Source organism: Mastomys coucha, unplaced genomic scaffold (genome assembly GCF_008632895.1).
Source record: "Mastomys coucha isolate ucsf_1 unplaced genomic scaffold, UCSF_Mcou_1 pScaffold3, whole genome shotgun sequence".
Taxonomy (NCBI): domain Eukaryota; kingdom Metazoa; phylum Chordata; class Mammalia; order Rodentia; family Muridae; genus Mastomys; species Mastomys coucha.
In genome coordinates this window covers 27,105,746-27,110,576 of record NW_022196909.1, presented here as the reverse complement: position 1 = coordinate 27,110,576, position 4,831 = coordinate 27,105,746, and positions in this window count along the sequence as shown.

Below are 4,831 nucleotides of genomic sequence, written 5' to 3'. Positions count from 1 at the left end.
CGCCATATTCAAAGTTCATATGCACGGAGGTCCTTTCTGAGAATGCATATGAGTGCACTCCCACCACACGCACACACGCGTGCATAGGCACACGTACTCACACATGTGCATACACAGAATAAGAGAGAAAGTTTGTGCACCTGTCGAGGCAAGACTGCTTACAGGTACATGCAGAAATGCACATGATCTCCTGCGTCCCTACTCTGGTTACTTTTCTATTGCTGTGAAATGGCACCGTGACCAAGGCAACTAATAAAAGAAAACATTTAATTTGGAGTTCATGTTTCCATAGGTGTGCAGTAGAGGACATGGCAGGGACCATGGCAGCAGTAGCCGAGAGCTCCATCTGACGGTGGGCATGAAGCGGAGAGATAGAGAGACCAGAAAAAAACGATATGGGCTTTTGAAACCTCAAAGCCCAGTCCTAGTGACCCACTTCCTCTGACAAGGCCACACCTCCTAATCCTTCCCAAACAGTTCTGCCAAACATTCCGATGGGGCCAGTCTCCTTCAACCCACCACAGTCCCCAGTCCTCAGCTGTGGCTGACAAGAACATGTAGCAAGACCCTAAATAGAGTGACAGGTGGGGGTCACCCATACATTCACCCACACTCCCTGAGAGCATAAACGCCCAATTGCCCCAAGCGTTTTTCATCGATGCAACTTCTACATGGGACTCTGCTCTTAACTTTCAGAGTTCAGGATGGCTTCATTCAATAAGGTTGCTGGGCCCCTGTCTCGTATACCTGAGTTCCTGGCCCTCAATGCAAGCCCTGCTCTGCAGGGACACAATCGATGACCTGGTCCACAAAGCTGTGTGGGAAAGAAGGTAGGGGCTTCTGAGAAGATGTTTCCAGATGCCTGGTTCTCAGTCCCTTCTCTTCGGCATGCTAGTTTCAGACTCAAAGAGCTGACCAGCTTCCCGAAAGCTCCAGGCACTTCCTCAATCCCATGATGGCCTTTGCAAGGCAAGGTCTCTCGGCTTGGCATGCTCTCCCTGTGCCCCTTCAGGGGCTATTCTGCTTGCTTCTAAACTCTTATAGTACTAGTCTTATAGGGATTCCTCTTTTTTCAGTCCCTCCCAGACCCACTGTGTCCTGCGTTGCCATATCCAGTGGTGTCACCCAGACATTCACCCATCCTGTCCACGGCCGTGTCTACAACCCTATCACAGAGCCCTGCCCCAGAAAGGGATCCTTGCATATTTGGTGGATGAGTGGAGTTGTTGGCTCCTAGCCACTCCACTGTCCTTCCCCCCTCTGTCCTCAACCAGTGTGTCCCATAAGAGGACAGAGGCACCAGCGAAGAGGTACCAGGAGAGAGCTGGGACTCAATCCACCCACCTATGCACCGCTTGATTTCTTGTTCAGGCCCAGCACCCTCTAAGCCCCACCTGCCTGCCTTGGTAACTTGAAACTTCTGAGAGGCCAGACATGAATAGAGTTACGGAAGTTAAGATAGTATGATGGTTTGAAGATGCTTGGCCCACGGAATGGCACTATTAGGAAGTGTGGCTTTGTTGAAGTGGGTGTGGCCTTGTTGGAGTAGGTGTGGCCTTGTGGAAGTAGGTGTGTCACTATGGCCGTGGGCTTTAAGACCCTCATCCTAGCTGCCTGGAAGTGAGTCTTCCGCTAGCAGCCTTCAGGTGAAGATGTAGAACTCTCAGCTCCTCCTGCACCATGCCTGCCTGGATGCTGCCATGTTCCCGCCTTGATGATAATGGACTGAACCTCTGAACCTGTAAGCCAGCCCCAATTAAATGTTATCCTTTATAAGAGTTGCTTTGCTCATGGCATCTATTCACAGCAGTAAGACCCTAACTAAGACAGAGAGGATTTGGGCCACAGACAGTGGCTCCCACATGCTAGGTAAAAGTTTATCATCTCCTTTGGTAACAGGACTCTACAAAGTCAACAGGGTCCAGGCCCTTTCTCCCTTGTTGCTTACCCCACACAGGACTCAGAAGCAGGACCACAAAGCTAGGCTCCCCTGCTGGGGACCATGAGGCCTGGAAAGAAACATGGACTAGGAGGTTGGACGCGTCCTTAGTCTGGACCTGCTTAGCTTAGCTTAGCCTGACATGGGTACCACAGGAGAGACCGTTAGGTCTCGGTGAAAAGTGGGCTTGGGCCAAATCAGGTGATGTCAGCCTCCGACCAGGGCCATATAGGCCAAGATCATTGTGAGAGAAATCAAGCATCCAGCAGGAGCCGCAGGGTACCGGTGATCGCCCCAGCAGAGGGAAGAAAGGCAGAAAGAACTGAGGCAGCGGAAGAGGCTCGGTGGAGGAGAGGAAGGGGGGCTCTCGGAGACCCAGGAAGGTGGCTGGGTGAGAGGAACAGGGGCATGTGAGTGGGGGTTCTGTGGGACAGAAACCAACCCAGGACATAAGAACTAAACCCCACCCCCACCACGGTGAGGGGTGGGCAGAGCAGTGGCCACGCCCTCGAGGCCCCTCCCACTCCTGGACGAGTGGGGCCTTCCAGGAGCATGATGGGAATGTGGGCCTTTCTGGTCTGCCACTAAACTCTAGGACTTTCCTAGGCAGTGGTGGGTGGACATATCTGTGTGATCCAACTCAAACTGGCTTGACCAGACCTGACCCACAGTTGGGGGAGTTCAGGCATGGACGAGCCTCCAGTTTAGCAGATGCCAAGGACCCAAAGAGTATCTCAAGCCTGAGGTTCTCCACCTGGTTTCCTCTTACCTAGCAAGGGTGCCACCATGCTCTGAAATCCTGAGGGCCATCTGTTCAGGTTTTTCCCAAAGAAACCCATCCCACCCAACTCTTTCGGATGGGCCTGAATTGGCTAGTCTTTGACTCCATCTTGGACTCCATCCCTATAGTCAAAGAAGAAGGTTACTTCCTGTATTGGTTACTTTTTTGTGGCTGCAGATAAACTCCTTGACGACCACAGCTACTTAAAGAAGGAAAAGGTTTGGTTTGGGCTCAAAGTTTTGAGAGTATAGTCCGTCACATCAGGGGAAGCATGCTAGCAAGAACATGTGGCATTCAGTCCAGTCAAGAAGCCAAAACAGAGGGGGGCTGGGGCTCGGCTTGCCTTTCCTTATCATCGCAGGACCCCAGGCCTTGAGCTGGTACTACCTACATTAAGGATGGGAAACTTCCTCATAGACACGCCCACAGATTTGTCTCCTAGGTGATCCTAGATTCTGTTGTAAGTCCTAGAGGGCCTGGCAGCGTTGGAAGGCCTGAGAGGCAGGGGTCATGGCTGCTGGAAGAACTGGGAATGGATTGGGTTTGGACAAACCGCCAGATTCTGATCCCCCCCCCCCCCCCCCCCGTGGCCTCCACACGTGACCCGGATAAGGACCGTGCTCAGAACAGCCCAGCTGATGCACTGTGGTAATTCCCAGGGGCCCTGACTGCCATCTTTAACAAGGGTCACCGGGGTTCTAGGAGGAATAAGAAGCAGGAAGAGAGACACGGCGGTGATCGCCACTCATGGAGGTCAGGGTTGTGGTGGTGGTGTCAGGAAGAAGAGAGGTGCTGTCGAGGACACAGGGAGAAGAAAAATGGCGTTCATAAAACTGCTCACTCTCCCCCCCCACACACACACACATACATCCACCGGCATCGAGGTGTGGGCTGGGTGCGAAAGGCAAGCTCCAAAGTTGCAGAGAGCTAGGCAAACGCGCAATGCAGAAAACTACAGAACATCCCTGAAGAACATTCCAGACTGCATGCACAGGGGGCATGGTTTTCCTGGACTTTCCACTTCAGAATCCAGGTTTTCCTACGTCTGTAGCTGTGCTGTGTGACACAACCTGGGGAGATGCAACACACATTTATTCACCTCCAGATAGGGAACCCACAACAACCCAAGTGCAGATACCACCAAAGTGCAACTAGGGTGAACCAGTGAGCTTTAATGAGGTCGCTTACAGGAGCAGCAAAGACTCAGACAGCTGTTAAAGCTCTCCCCAGCATGGGTGACGGCTCACAAAGCTGGGCATCCGGAGCGCACTGCCGGCAGCTCAACAAGCTGGAGAGCCTCCTTTCCGAGTGCACCTTCCGGCAGTTCACTCTTTGCAGCTCAGCTTCCTGCTCTCCGCTTTTACTGCTTACTCTGACAGGGAGGAGGGGCCTAGTGAGTCTGGTCAGTTTCAGGGACTTCCTGAAGCTCATTGGAGGTTGTTTACCTTCCCGATGAGGAAAGCTTTCCCTATAGGATGAAATGTCTCCATCTCAGAGGGAATTGTTAACAAGCAAGCTGTGACTACAGATCAAAGTCAAGTTCTTTGGTTAGGATTGGAGGCCCCCCCTATTTTGCTCGAAAGCAGAAATTCCTAGGGACCATCGCATCCCCGCTCAATTGCCTGGACATCCCTGAAGGTCCTTCTTCAGTGTCTTCTCATTTATGGCGCTCCACTGCCCTACCCCGCCTTATATATCGGCTGCATGTGTGCCTGGCTTAGCTGCTTCTCGCCTCTTCGTCCCTAGATTGTAGGATTCAAACCAAGCCTAATTTTGCTGCAACACTGATCCAAGAGGGTGATTGCCTAACATAAAAAAACCAAAACCAAACCAAACCAAACCACACAAAAAAAGAGAGAGAGAAATCTCCAGAGGAAGACATGGAAACAATGCGGAAGAAAAGGTAAGCCGGTTGTTGCAAACCTCCCTCCAGCTATGGAGAGGTGCAGACTATCTGTCCTCATCTTGTCCTCCTGGGTCCAATTTGTTCCCATTCTATAGATGGGGGAAGGAGCGGGGGGGTGGGGTGGGGGTGTCAGCCAGCACCAGCAGCCATGAGATGCTACTTACAGAGTGCCTACTGTTCGCTTTACACTCACCTCTTCTTTAAA